Below are 16,277 nucleotides of genomic sequence, written 5' to 3' on the forward strand. Positions count from 1 at the left end.
AGCAACTTATATAGTTTCTCAGAAAGAATGAAATTCAAATGAAAATCAACTAGGCCTCGAGGTACGAGTACATAGCCAAACCGCAATTAGATGAATAGAGGGTGCCTACCTTACCACACTACAGATACAAGATACTCTGCAATATTAACAAATGAGGGAAGAATGGCGCACTGCTGTACCGTATGTAAAGAGGCAGAGGTACTTCCTGCTCCGATAAAATGGAGGACAAACGGTATTTTCCTTATTCTAAAATCATCAGCTATGCAGGAGCTATACAGAGAGCTTGGTGATTCAAGTATGGTATCCTTCGAGAAACGAGTAAACATATACTCGTGCATACATAGAAGTGTTGAGAGGAATATAGCCAGTTCTATCCAGAAATAGTAACGGCGTCACTCATCTTACTTGAAGGACTTGAGCATACTTACATTGTAGTGCTATTATTTGTCTTCCATTTAGAACCATTTTTGCCAAAGTTGTCTAGGAAACAGCAACAAACTTCGCAAAGGGCAAACCCGAGTGTGGTTCAGAAAACGGGTCACCTTTGTATATATTAATGATTCAGGTTTACATAAGTAAACTCCGCCATTTTGTTTACATGTTAGCATGAAAGTCCTAAGACCAGAAAATGGAGGAGGGTTTGAGGGTAAATACCTCGCTCTATCTACAGCATAATATAAATAAAATGCTAAGATCAGAGAAAGAGATAGAGATAAATATAGTCGGAGTTGTGCCATAAGTCTTACCTGATCCCCTTTAATGATAAATCCCGCGATAGTAGACAAGAAAACGCGTCAAAGTCATTACAAAAATGATCATGTCATTGATTACCCTCTTTAGGGGTCATCAACGATCGTTAGCGGGTCACTTACGATACGGGGAATGGCGTCCTCGGTGTGCCCGAGCAAGTAATTCTGACCCCCTAGCTGGCATAATACCTGCGTCCAAGGTTGTAGCCTCGAGAAAGGGGACACACTCCTTGTCGACGTGGATGGGGTGATGTGAGCCTAGCTCTGCCAAGGTGGTAGTTGTGGCGTGTATCAGGAGCCAGCCCCTTTGGGTCCTTGGTCTGGTATATGCATTGAACCCCTATTAGTAGACCGCGTTGCCCCGAGCGAACGCTGATCCGTCCATGAGTTCCGGGATCAGCTAATCGTAGGTGGGGCCTCAGGGAACTGGGGTAGGGGCTTTGTCCTCGAGGGTATACCCGTTCCTGATTATTGCGGCCGCTCCCTTGCACACGATGCACTGGTAAACAACTTAAACAACAAATGAACAAAAACAAAACGAACGAGGAGCTAGTAGAAATAGAGAATGAGCTGGCTGCGTTTATACGCAGCACGAAGTACACAGCAAGGACTGAAATACCCAACAAAGCATCGGAATGGGCAGACGGAGAGGAGAACTCGCAACGGAGACGGGAACCCAGACGGTACCACGCAGTACTATAGTTGTGGAAAGAGGCACAGTGGAAGCTGCCGAAACTAACCAACAGGTTTCGAATATAGGTGTAGTGGGAGGGCTGCCGACTACTCTGGTGCAAGCTGAGGAGAAAAGGCTTATTAAGAAATGCGCGACAGTTGTGAAGCGCATGTAATTTGTGACGTCGATCCAGAAAAATATCAGCAAAAGGGTGGAAAACGGGCTGATGGAGCTGGAGAGCTCCTGGACGTAATTTCATACTATCGGCGGACATGCAGAGTAAGAATTCACGGGAAGCAGAAACAACCGTGCCTCCCGATGACAACACTAGCAATGCCAAACGATTCGCAGACAGTCCATTGCAGACCGAACTGGGGAAAAAAAGAAAGGAGGAAAAGGCATCTGAAGGAGATATCACTCAGGTACTCTCCAGGGCTCAAAAGAAAAAGGCGAAGAGGGACAAGAGATAATAACACGCCGCGTCATCAGAAAACCTTCTGCTTAAAATTAAGGCGGGCAAGACAGACGGAGCACCAAAAGAAAAGGTAGGGAGACTAAGTTCTGTTTATTAAGCCGAGGGAAGACAAAGCTTTTGTGGAAGTCCTCAGTGAAATCCGTTACAAGATCAAACCCGAAGGTAGCGGAGCAGAAGTGTCTTCCATTCGTAAAACGAAAGGTGGTGAAGTCCTAGTCGAACTAGGTCCCAGAACAACAAATAAAGTTATGTTCTGTGAAGCAGTCAAGGGGCTTCTGGGAGAGCAAGCTTTTGTTTCCAGCCTGAAACCCACATGTTCTCTTTAAATCCGAGACCTTGATTGCCGCACAGAAAAGAACGAGCTAGAAGAGGCCATCAAACGCGAATGTCCGGAGGGAACTAATGTCCGGATTGGTATCACCTCTAGAAACTCCCGAGGCCCACAACTCACTGAGTTGTCGAGCAATACCCGAGGAAGCTTCTAAACAGCAGAAAAATCAAAATTGATTGGCTAGTGTGTAGGATAGGAATCCGGGTCGTCCCAACCAGATGTTACAGATGTCTGGATTAATGGGCACACGTCTGCAACTTGTCGGGAACCTGACAGAACGCAGCATGTCGTAAATGTGGTCAGTCAGGCCATGAAGCGAACATCTGCAATGAAAAGGAAAGCGGCGTTCTATGCAGGCACCGTGGGGCGCCTGATTAGAATGTTGGGCACACTGTGGGCTCGGGACGATGTCCAGTCTTCAGAGCAGAACTGGAAAGAGCTAAGACGCGGTCAACATGATTCGCATCCTATAAATCAATATGCACCGGAGTGCAACTGCTCACGAGTGGCTAGCGCAGTTCGCTGCGGAGATCAAAGCTGATCTAGTACTTATCAGGCGAATTCTAGACGGGGTGGGTTCAATGCCAGGGCACATGAATGGGGTATGCCTCACTCAGCACTGGTAGATCTTAACACCGCATCCATCCCAACGTTTCGCGCCCAGGCTGCGAGGGAAGCATTTTAGACGTAACCTTCGCATCGGAGTCACTGATGTCGCTGGTGCCTTCAATGCCTACAATGCCTTCGAAGTGGTGGACACAAACCACCCGGCGCTCTTTCTGTGCATGGAACGTTGCGAAAGTGAACACCGGGAGGTTTGTCGAAACTTTTGGAACAGCTGGGACCGCGCTGGAGGATACTCCTGGGGGTTGGTGGCGCTGCAGCTGACACTCTTGTAAATTCAGTTATGAATCTGATAGCGACAGGGACTGGAAGGAGGCATGTACCATAATGATGGAGTACAAATTAGTCAAAAGAGGACTCCCAGCGCAATAAACAGGAGCAAAACTTGCTGCTGGCAAGATCTGGTCGACGAGGTGATTAGGGACCCGTGGGGACTCGGTTACAAACTGGTAACCCGAAAAATCGGGGCTTTACGGAAACCCTGTTCACTTAAGGGCAATGCATTGGGACCCAATCTTTAACGAACGAGTCGAAGCAGTCGCTTTCTGTCAGGAGTCCTGACTTCGGGCTCCAATCGGTGCCACCTGCTGAGGCTAAAGTTTTACCTACGGGTAAGCATCTCTTTTCGGCAGCAAACAATCTCCGGGTAAACAACCTTCGGTCAAAACAATGCCTCCGGGCAAAGCACAATCCCCAGATCCCCGGATTGTGCTAATGTTGAAGGGAAAGGATTGTCTGGGGCATCTGCGGATAAGGGCAAACCAAAGCGGCAGTAGTCTTCTGACGATCCCAACTCTTTGGCTCGTTTGGCTCCAAAGGAGGCTCGGCCGACAACAGTTAAGTCCTCATTTGCAGCCAAGACTATCGAAGCCGATGGATGAGTCTTGTATGATGACACCAATCCTTCTGCTTACGATACAGAGCAGTGTTAGCAACTTAAGAGAAAACTCCTCCTAGCTGTAAGGACAGACTGGATTAAGCTACGCCTTGAGTCGGTAGGTGTATACCGTAAAATATTACGGATAAACTTTGCGAAACGAAAGTACGAACGAGTGGTTTAGACAGTACTGCTCCTCCTTCAACGATGAGTGAGGGTGCGCGACTGACCTTGAAGAGGGTTTCCGAGTTATCATCCTTTAGAAAGTGTTTTCTTTGGCTTACAGCAGAGGAGCGTAATGAGGTCCTGGAACAAATTGGAGGAGGAGGAAGAGCCGATAAGCCGGGAACTTTCCTCACTACTCTACTACGGGCTTGGGACCGTCACATTTCAAGTGTCGGCTCCTAAAACCATCGAAGGGGACGTGCAGCCCACATCTAAACCGTAGATGAGATGTCATATTTCTCAGAAAAATTTGCAGCATTGTGAAGCTGCGACTGCACTTATCAGTCGTCGGATCAATAGCTACAAGACATGTATATACCTCATATAAGAAGCATGGGTTGTTGGTGGGAAAATTAGGGGCTTAAACTCCCGACATGCCGACTTGCTGTATTCCAATGGGAGTGATAGGCCCGGCTCCTGCATGGTGATTTCAAAAGACATTCAAGTTATCTTGGTTAACGACCTATGTGATGGCCATACCACAACAATCGAATTGCCCATAAAAAGCCAACAGGGAGATAACGAGATCCTCTGCTTATTTTCCTTATGATGTTGACGAAGTTCCCAGTTGAACATTCATCAGAGCTAACCAATATGCCAAAAGTAAAGGCATGGAAATAATAGCAGGATGTGCTGTTAACGCCTCCCACATATGTTGGGGAAGTTCCAGCATCAACGCGAGAGGATCGAGACTACTGGAGTATCTGGTATGAACTAAATTCAAGATCCTCAATTTGGGTAATGAATCCACTTGCTTCAACGTGGTCAGGCAAGAGGTCATCAACATCACGGTGGTATCCCCTGACATTGCGGCTCTTGAGAGAAGGAGAGTCAGCCAAACGATCATCATAGAGACGCTTTTGCGACGGGACCAACTTTCACGAGGCAACCTGAACGCTAAAGCGAATCCTTGTTAAAGAACGTAGTCAGCAGTTGGGTTATCTACGTTTACAGAGCGGAAGGTACACAGAAAGTCTGGAAAATGTTCTCAGATTTGCGAAAGCCTGTGAATGCCGTTGGCAACGAATAGGCAATCTCCGGGGATAGTACAATGGGCCTAGCAAAGGTCTGAGTGGTTGAAGCTGTGACTCCTCCACTAAACTAAGCTATAAAGGCAAAGTCATCAATATTTAAGACAGAGAAAATTCACCCTTAACATAGGATAAATTCTTGTAAACTGAACCAAGGACTCTAGAAAGGGGGTGTGCGAACTTCTACTTTTATTGCATGATTTCTTTATTTATTTTTTTTATTTTCCTGTTATTTTAATTAATTCTTTGTTTTTCTTTCTTCTATTTTTCTTTTTTCTTTTATTTCATTTTATTATTTTATTTTCTCTTGAAGATATATATTTGGTTATTGTTTGTCTTTATTCTATTCTGTATTAAGATTTTATGTAAGACAAAACCTTATTAAAATCGCTTCACTATCTGTTTGTCTGTGCTTGCTAAATGCTTATATGAAATCTAGTCCTCAAAAAGCCGATATCTGCTCAAATAAACTTAATTATAGTATAACACCAACTTTTTAAAATTGACCGGAAAACCGTTAAGGTGGGTGTAGGCAGTAACACCAATCAGCATAAAGAATAATATCGCGCGAATTTACTCCATCTTAACCCATGCAAATAAGATCCTGACGTCATAATCAACGAGGATAATTTAGCTAAGAGCAAGGCTCAGTGTTTAGAGCACTAGGCTCTCGAACGGAAGGTCGTATTTGAAATCTCACTGGTGGTAGCGACCGCCTTGAGTGTATCCTAGAATCATCAAGTTTCGCAGTAATATTGGCTGTATTATAGAGCATAATACTACCAAGTTTGGTGGAAATTGCACTATTAGTAACAAATTTGTCAGTTTTCTGTAAATTAACTGCAATCTAAGATTTTGAATGTCAGTATCAAACTAAAGTGAATAGTCTGCCATACTGCACAAACTATACGAGCTGCGTACAAATAGGACAAATGTCCACTCAAATATTCTCTCTCTCTTCAAATACACAAAACCTTTTATTTCTGAGGTCTCCAGCTCCAGCCCGACTTGTTTTTATTTTGTTTGGATTACAACATTGACGCAAAACCAACTTTCAATTTCTCTTACTTGAGCAATTTCACAATAACTAAGAGGCACCTTGTATTTTTGATGTGCTGAGGTGGGGTCCCAGGGCGAAACGTGGATTGGTACCCACAATAGAGCATAAAACCTGGAAAACGCCTGCTGAACCAACACCAACAGCTCTACTGCCAAACGCTATCCCCACCTCCACATGGTGACCGCAGGTAGCCCTTTCCAAACAAAAAGATGGAGATGGAGAAGGATGAAGGCGAGTCTCCCGCGCCTAAAAACCGGACAAATTGTACCAACTGGTCCTCCAGGTTGGGGGTTGGGTAGGGCTGACAACCCTACACGGAAAACAACCTGTTACGAAGCCACGGAAGGAGCCTCGGACAGGATGGATTTTACAACGACGAACCCGAATTTCCTGGAGAAGAGCCGTTGATCATATATTATAGCGGCCATCCAGTAAACCATGTGCTCGAAATGCTGACTAAGAAGTCAGCCAAAAAATGAAACCCTGCCGTTTTCGGCTTTCAAAATATAAGCGAAAGGCTATGCACTGTGCGTTAGCGAGGTAAATGCAGAAATATAAGCCTCATTAACGTTCACGCACCTACAGAGGAGACTGCAGAGTCGGAGAAGGATACCTTCTACGAGGCAGCTGAGCGGACCCTCGAAGCCTGTCCCAAGTATGATATCAAAATCATACTTGAAGATTTCAGCAGTCAAGTAGGGATGGAGCCTCTATTCAGGCGATACGTTGGCTCCCATAGCTTACATAGGGATACCAATGATAACAGACTGCGGATTATTCAATTAGTAGTATCGCACGAAACTGTTGTTGGAAGTTCCTTTTTTGCGCGGAAAGCGGTCTGCAAACATACATGGGCCTCTCGAAACGGGGTCACTTTCAAACAAATTGACCACGTGCTGATTGAACGCTGCCACCTCTCAGCCTTGATGAATGTCAGAACATATAGGGTAGTCAATATAGACTCCGATCACTATCTCGTTGGGATGGTTCTCGGATCTCGAATTACGACACCACCTTTAATTCCCTCTGGCAATCAGGTGAGAATGAATACTCAAGCCATTCATAACGCAGCCCGCCGTAACACCTATAAGAGCGAAATTGATGCAACAATAACCGTAGCTAACAGCTTTTCTGGAGATGAAGCATCAACCTGAAGAGCGTTATCATTGATATGGCCACAAACATACTTGGCCCCAGCCACAAGAAAAGTCGGAATGGCTGGTTTGACGATGAATGTAAGCTAGTAACGGAACGGAAGAATGCTGCATACCGAGTAATGTTGCATTCTCAAAGGACGCGGGTACCGCAGAGACCTACCAAGAACTCCGTCGAGCGGAGAAGCGACCTCACAGATGGAAGAAGGAAGCCTGGCAGAACCAACATGTCTGTGATCTCGAAAAGTACAGAGAGCAATCGCAAATGACGCAGAAGTTTTACCAACAAGTCACCACGATGAAACCTTATACACCTCGATGCCCCAACTACCGGAATAAAGAGGGAAATCTGATTTCCGACAGAATGGGTATATTGGAGCGATGGATTGCTGCCACCAAAGGCTTAAAAACCATAAGTCACTAGGAGCCGATGGAATTACAGTTGAATTGGTTAAATGCTAAACTAATGCTCAAAGTGTGGGACAGCGAATCAATGCCTGACGACTTGCAACGAGGCATTATCTGTCCTGTAGATAACAAGGAGGATATCACGCATTGGAGCAATTAAAGAGGTATCACTTTGCTGAGTACCATGTATAAGATATTACCAGCTATCTTGCTAGGTCGGATAGCCCCATACGCCCAGAAAATCATTGGCCCATACCAAAGAGGCTTGACTCCAGGCAAATCAGCCACAAATCAGATTTTCTCCGCGACAAGTGATGGAAAAACTGTTGGAATATAGACATCGGTTTCACCATCTTTTCATCTACTTTAAAGCCGTTTATGACAGCATAGCCAGGGTAAAACTGTACACGGCCATGAGAGAATTCGGTATCCCAACGAAACTGATAAGACCGACTAGACTTACCCTGACCAATGTGCGAGGCCAGAAAAAAGCAGCAGGATCACTCTCGAGACCATTCAACATCAACAACGGTCTAAAACAAGAGGATGCCCTATCATGCGTCCTCTTCAACCTGGCCCTGGAGAAAGTGATTCGCGATGCAGATGTAAATGCGAAGGGCACCATTCTCTTCAAGTCCACTCATTTGCTGGCCTACGCTGTCGATAATGGCATTATGGGAAGAACAACCCGAGATGTACAGTCTACCTTCATTCAGATCGAGCAGGCGGCGATAGGCGCGAGATCTCGGGCTGCACATTAATGAAGGCAAGACGAAGTGAATGGTGGCAACGTCAACGCCAAAAATCAAAGAACGAACAACATCGAATCGCACTGGTCAAACGAGAACAATAAAGATAGGAGACTACAACTTTGAGACCGTTGATAATTTCTCCTATCTAGGGTCGAAAATCACAACCGATCATAACTATGACGATGAAATCCAGGCACGGTTGTTGTCAGCCAACAGAACCTATTGCAGCTTCCAAAACTTGTTTCGTTCGAAACATCTCACCATAGGGTCAATGCTTTTACTGTACAAGACTATGATCTTGCCAGTCCTTATGTCCTTCGAGAGAAGAATCCTCCGAAGAATTTTTGGTTGCGCCGTTGATGATGAGCACGACAAGACAAGGACGGGATTGGCAAGGTCGCGCTTCATGAACATATGGGGTAGGAGAACCATCGATTGAGGATGTGATCTGTCGTGAATCTTCCTTCTCGATCGCGGCATTCGTATCGTTTTACGGCTCCAAGCGCGCATTCGAGCGCGTGTTTCCTTTTGACAGGATTGCGTGATATCCTGTATGTTTATTTGGTTGTCCGGTTCTGGGGTGGCTCCCCGGATCGGTTTAATGACATGTTGGGGTAATGTAAAATGGCACGTTGGAAGGACCCCGCACATTCCCTAGCCTGGCTAGCAAAGAGGCGAGCAAGCGCCTGTCGACGAAGCACTTCAGTAGAGCTTCAATATTTGTGGGTGGACGTTCACGGCCAATTTCGCTAAATTTTTAGGTTTTTGAGGATAGCTCTGCCCTGCAGGCCGACTGCGGTCAACTAGGATGGTCTTTTGATAATTACTCAATCCATTGAGATATTACTACATTCATACCAATGGATGCGAGATCCAACACCTTTACAGATACCTAGTATCTGCTTCATGCTATCAGCATGCAATTCTACAAGGAGAACAACCGCAACTAACCAGGCTGGAAAAGGACTGTCTAAAAGGTCGATAGGTATTCTTATGCTATTTTCTTATAATTAAAAAATCAGAACCCGGACGTCCAGTTTTATTTTATCTTTGTAAATAAATTTGAATTGAGATTTTAAGTTTGCATAATGTTTTACAAAACTCACTTAAATAGGACTACGTTTCTTTCAAACCATCTGGCAAGTGACAATATATGTATTAGGTTGTTGCACATGAAATGGCCGATTTGGCAATCAAGTGAAGTTAGTTGCGATTTTGCTGTATCAAACCACCACCAGTTACCGTTGTTGGTGTCGGATAATGAACTATAAATACTCCTACATTTAATCAAATAGTCATTTCAGTTTTGACCATCGTAGTGATAACAGTGAATAAAATGGAAAAAAGGATGGAAAAGAACCAAGAACGTATACTCTTTCTGTATGAGTTCAAACTCGGTCATAAAGCAGTGGAGTCGGAACATTAACCACACGGTGGTTCGAAAAATTCCGGTCAGGCGACGTAAACCTTCAAAAGTGAGCCACGTTGACATCCAGGACCATCGATTGATAACGACGAGCTGCATTTGCTAGCCGAATTCGACACACATCAATCTGTGGGAGACATTGCAGAGAGACTGGGCGTACACTATTCGATATTTTCCCGGCACTTGCAACAACTTGGAAAGGTGAAAAAGCTCGACAAATGGGTTCCACATGCCCTTACGGAAAAAACATGGCGCTTCGAATGGAAATTTGCAGTTCTTTACTCTCCCGCAATAGAAGCGATCTCTTTTTGCACAGAATAGTGACATTTGATAAAAAGTGGATATTATACGACAATCGTCGCGGATCAGCACAATGGCTAGATGCTGATGAGCCACTGAACCATATGCCGGAACCGAGCCTCCATCCGAAGAAGGTAATGGCCACTGTTTGGTGGTCTACAGCTGGCGTTATCCACTTTTTTCTTGGCACCTGGAGAAACGATAAATGCACAGAAATATTGTGCCCAACTCGAGGAAATGCACCAAAAACTTAATATTTAACGGCCGAGATTAGTCAACAGAGACGGTACGATATTTCTTCACGACAATGCACGACCTCATGTTTCCAGAACAACTGTACAAAAGTTGAACGAATTGCAGTATGAGGCTGCCTCAGCCACCATATTCACCGGATCTTTCGCCAACCGACTACCACTTTTTTAAGCATTTTCTGGCGGAAAAACAATTTAGAAACGAAGAGGCTGTCAAAATTGCCTTCGACGAATTTATCAACACACGACAGTTTGACTTCTACGAAACTGGCATAAATGCTCTTGAATCTCGCTGGGAGAAGTGTTTTGAATCGACTGGCATCTATTTTGATTAAATAAATGAATTTTTGTAAGCTTTACAGTCGTTTCAAATTTTAGTATCAAAACGGCCATTTCATTTGTAGCAACCTAATATATATATGGGCACATGCAGTTCATATTTTACTAAGGATTCACCCTCTGACTATTAGATTGCTTACATTGCATTATTCTACCTCAGTATACCGGAAAAGTTATGCTCATGCCATGTCCTTGGCAAATGCAGGAGAAATTCAATTCAAGGAGCTTTCTTCAAATTTCCCTATTATAAAAGCAAACCAAGTTATGAATTATGATAATGTAACAGTTAAACTAGCTGCGTAACGTGGCCTCTTCCCCACCATAACAGTTTGAAGTAACACTACTTGGTAATCGCTGAGTAATATCCTGTTTGAGTCGTTTTTTCTATAGTTTTATAGGCAGATAATACCAGCTTATTTCTTTATCTGTCCGCCATTGTTTTTGTCAAGAATATTAAAGTACCTACGTAAAGTCATTTAATAAGTGTAGATGTTTATACAATGATAAGGTTCACCGTTCACCACACCTATCGGTCCCATATGTTATCTTTTGGAATGCACCATATTTTGCATGACGGCTTGTGGAGAGTTTTAGATGTCAGATTTAGGTATGCATTTTGTTTTACTGCATTGTAATTTATGTAGCTGTGTAACATTAGTTTTATCAGTTGTGACTGAAAATTGTTCTTTAAAATAAGTTTTTAGTATTTTTACACATTGAGAGCAAAAGAGGTGTATACTCACTAGTCCAAAGTGTGGAGATTCTTTCCAGCCATTTAAAAGCCAAAATGGTTGACGTCAACACAATCTCACCTTTTTAAAATGCCACACAAATAAAGTATTATGCAACACAGTTTTTGTGTAATATTATTGTTTTTGTTGTTCATTGTAAGCCAAAGGCGATTATGAGACATTGTTGGCGTGTTTCTTTTCGGTTTCTTGGAGTGTAGACATTGCGGCACTTTCAGATCTGCTTCATGTTTGTGTTCAATTTATTTCTTTAAAAGCTTATTTTTATGTATATGGTATGTGCATATAATATGTATAAGTATCTGATCGCCATTGAACTTGACAGAGTTGCTTTACGTGACAGGTAAAGGTAGGCATTTTGTTGTTTTGTAACGATAAATATTTATAGACACGTGAGTATAAGTATGTATACAGTGTATAGAAACATGGCATCCAGATGCGGGGAAAATTTTTGAGAATCGTAGGTATACTGCGTAGTTGCCACAATTTCCGAACAAAACACTTTTTATCAAATTAGATGCTTTATTTAATTGAAGAAATTGTTTCGGTCAAATTCGCTTACTTAATGAACCATTTTTTCCATAAGCACAACACAGAAACTAAGAATTAAGCTGGATAATTTGAGTTTCGGTTACGGAATTGATATGACTTTATCTGTTTTATCTAAATAACTTTAGCGTTGCGAAGCCACAACTGATTTCGCACGAGCAACTGGCACTGCAAAATCGGTAAGTGTTGGATTTTGAGAATCTACGAAATGTACAGTGTAGTTCTGCATGTAACTCTGGTTGATATATAATTTATAGATCTCTATATGTGTAAACCCATAGAGAAAAATCATTAAGTATAGTACATATATATCTGCTTGTATTTGGAACAAAAAGGCAAATGTATGTAATTATGTACACACTTTGTATATATACTGAAAGGCTGAGATGTGGCAAATATGGCTGCCACTTAAGCACTATTTTCCAGCTGAATCATATACGAAACAAGCCAAGACTTGTGATGGTATACGCATCACAGAATAAAGTATATTTAATGTATATAGTAATAACTGGTTGTACACAAACTTGTTTTGGTTTTTGTACACTGTTAGGTTAGGAACGACTTTTGATTTACAGAGCACCTCTCACATCTTCTAGCACTTTTAAAACATAATCTGAATCCGCTATGGGGACAGAACAGATCTACAATATGTTATCCGATGGATTCAAAAATATCTGAAACTGCCCTAGATGCAATAGACAAGAGGCGAGTCCTCTTTGAAGGAAAACACGGAGAAAGGTCTTATAAACACGGTAGCTCTGCCTATACCGAAAAATATCCAACTGTACCCTAATAAAAATAATAGAGGATGCCCTCGAAGCTTTCCCTCCCTTGGCTAGAGCCAAGTCGACCAGCAACCTACCCAGCAAAACCGACACACACGTCCATCCATTGTGGTGGCCATATATCCACACTATACATATTTAGTTCTGCATTGCAGGGTAAGCGCATGCCAACTATGGGCGACCTTGACAGTGAACTTGAAAAATTATACAAGGATTTTGTATATACAGTATACCTAGATTGTTTGAGAGAGTTGGCATCTCTATGTACTGGCACCATGAAGCATACACGTTCGGATAGCGATGGCTCCCCAAAGTTGGAGCAGTGTGTCTCTGCTCAAGACGCAACGACCATCCTGTCTGTGGGTTAGCAGCCAGTCATTCCATAAAATTATTTATCTTTTTGTTCTGAACTTAAATAATCTATGTATGCGCCTACGTTCAACACAGCTTGTATTTTCACTTGTTCAGCGCTTCAGAAACTTTTCCATAGTAGGACTCTTAGCATAGATATTTTCGTATTTTCAACTACATACATATGTATGTAATTTTTTGGCTCGTAGATACCCCAATACCCATTGGGGATGAACTCTTTCATCGTCTGTTGAAGGGCTAATATAAATAGAACTACACCTTTCTATTGTTAGGTAATTTTGAGCCTAGCTGAGAAATATGCACGTATTCACTGTGCAACTCCATAAATTATTTAATTGGTTTTGAAATTGAATCTAAATTTGCCATCAGAATCGTGGTGAAGATGATAAATCTATGTATACATAGATGTGTAATGCGTCAACTACGCTTTCATGCCCTCGCCGCCATTTTCTCGCAAAAACATGTGAGCTCCTCCACGACTTCCCGATAAACCCATAATCCTCTTCTACTGTACTGCGGCATGTCCATCTAGGGCGTTCCATTCGCCGACAATCTTCAGACTGTGGATTCAGCTTAATTTTAGATGTTTCTCAGAAATTGATCGGCTACAAGTAATATTCCTTTAGGATCTTAACGCCACATTCTTCTTTCACTGTCCGGGAAAATCTCAAATTCCCAACAAGAACTGTCGCTGGCACACTGTTCGTTAGTGAATCGTCACCCACAGGGGTCGTCTGCAAACCTTTGACATTCTGTTCGTTAGTGTATCATCACACTCAGGGGTCGTGTGCGAATCTAAATGGGTGGCTCATGATACGGGGAGTGATGTCCTCGAGGTGCCCGAGTAAGTATTTCGGGCCCCGTAGCTGGTAGTATACTTGTCCCTTAGGTGGTAGCCTTGAGAAGAAGCACATAGGGGTATTTCATCGATCTAGCCAGCCGAAACCCTATTTCTTAAAAGCTGCCCTTAATTGAAATAACAGTTATTTTCAGGTAGCCAACCCCTCTATGGACTATTTCCAGGTAAGATTTCTTTTCATCTTCAAATACTTAGGTTTTACAGTTAGTGAAAGTTGACCATTGCTACCGTGCATATCACAACATTGAACGACCACTACGTGGAGACATTCTTAATTTGGTTGCCTAGAATATTAAGTGAAAGAAGAAAGCCATTGTTTCTACCTTTTTTAAGGTTTTGTGTAAAACAAAACCTTATTAAAATCGGTCTACTGTCTGCCTGTCTGTTTGTCTGCTTTTTTTTTATACTTTGGAAGGTGGAAAGGTTCAAAACCTACCGCTGCCATACGGTTATGTGAGACTTTTACTCACTAAAACCACCTCCTTCTCCTTCGCTTACCCGGCGGGACTGACATTTCGGTATTACATCGCGGTGCAGGATCAGTTATGAACTGCGGTTTCTGTCGTTATTTGTAACTTTCCTCCGAAGCTCCTTCTTCCTCAGCAGATTGTGGATCGCTCTCATTAATTTTTCCACCGCCCTCCAAGATGTTTCAAAGGCTAGCATGTGGTCTACGATATTCTCCGGTGTTAACCGTGCCTCGGCGTCAATTTCTGCCTTCGCCCTTTGTGCGACGAACCGCGGGCAGTTAAAAACAACATGCTCCGCAGCTTGCGAAATCTTCACGCGTGTCAAGCAATACGGGGAGTCGTCACGCCCGAAGCGATAAAGGTATGCACGGTACCCTCTGTGTCCGCTTAGGAATTGAGTTAGGTGGTAACTAATCTCATCGTGCTTTGGCTTGATCCATTTAGAGACATCTGCAATAATCCTGTGTGTCCAGCGTCCTTTAGGTGAATCAACCCATCTTTTTTGCCATTCCAAAATAGATTCTTTTCGTGCCAATTGCCGACGATTGATATAGGACTCGCCGATTGCATATGATGGATCATAGAGGCGTCGACCCTCGTTCGCCAAGATGTCGATGGGGATCATGCCTGCTATCACACAAACTGCTTAGTCTGAAATTGTACGGTAAGCGCACGACGTTCGCAATGCACTCAATCGGTATGGGGCTGCGATTTTTCTTCTGTTTGTTTCCAACTTCAAAAACGGTGCCCAGACTAGATCTGCATAAAGCAAGATGGAGCTAACAACTCTCGAGATCAGGAGCCGACAGCTTTGCCTAGGACCACCTATATTTGGTAACATTCTTGCCAACAATGTAACCCCTCCGAAAGCTTTGGCTGCTAAATTTTCAAAATGAAATTTGAATTTCAGTCTTTGGTCAACCATGACTCTTAGATATTTAAGCGTTGGTTGCGACTCTATGATGTGTTCACCAATCCTGATCTTTGTCGACGTCTGCTTCCTTCGCTTGGTAATCAAGACTACTTCGGTTTTATGTAGCGCGAGTGTCAGACTAGTTTCCTCTAGCCAAGATCTGATTCCAAAAATTAGCTTGTTTGTGACCACCTCGAACTCATCAATATCTTGTGCCACGATAGTTACCCCGATATCGTCTGCGAAGCGAATGATTGTCACTTCTTTAGGTAGTTGCAACTTTAAAACTCCGTCATACATTATTATCCACAGGAGAGGACCGAGGTGATCCGACTGATCATTGTGGAATTCCGCAGGTTGTTGTATACGTCTTAGGTCCATCGTCCGAATCGTAACACAATATCCTCTCCCGGAGAAATTCCATGACTATGTGCACCAGGTGTTTAGGAGCGCCCAATTTGGCTAAAGCCGCATTTTACCGTATTAAAGGCATTCTTCACATCGAGAGCAAGATTTATTGGCCTCCATTGCTTTTTCCGCAATTTGCGTCACCGTGCTGATGGCATTGACAGTAGATCTTGCCTTTCGGAATCCGAACTGCTTGTCTGAGAGACCACCTTCCTTTTCTGTGATTGGTACAAGCCTATTGATGATGACTCGTTCGAAAAGTTTGCCGATGTCGTTTAGCAGGCATATAAGTCTATAAGACGAAGGATCACCCAAAGGTTTATTTGGCTTCGGGATTAGCACAAGCTTCTGTTTATTCCACTCTTCCGGGAAAATCCCATCTTTGAGGCACGTCGTAAATGTTTCAGCGAACCACCTTCGAACTGTTTCGACGGCCACTGTCAGTGCTTTATTCGGAATGCCGTCTAAGCCTGCGTTTTTTTCGGCAATGTTCTTCG

The 16,277-nt window shown here is 43.3% G+C and overlaps 1 protein-coding gene across 1 annotated transcript in view; it reads right to left on the reverse strand.

Annotated features, from left to right (window-relative positions):
* The window catches only part of LOC119653007, a 53,354-nt gene extending 40,112 nt beyond the window's left edge, over positions 1-13,242 (reverse strand). Inside the window, exon 1 of the transcript XR_005249630.1 lies at positions 11,419-13,242. The gene's annotated coding sequence lies outside the window, so the exon portion shown is untranslated. The remainder of the gene's footprint in view (positions 1-11,418) is intronic.
* Between the last annotated feature and the right edge of the window lie 3,035 nt (positions 13,243-16,277).

This window comes from Hermetia illucens, chromosome 3 (assembly GCF_905115235.1).
Source record: "Hermetia illucens chromosome 3, iHerIll2.2.curated.20191125, whole genome shotgun sequence".
Taxonomy (NCBI): Eukaryota; Metazoa; Arthropoda; class Insecta; order Diptera; family Stratiomyidae; genus Hermetia; species Hermetia illucens.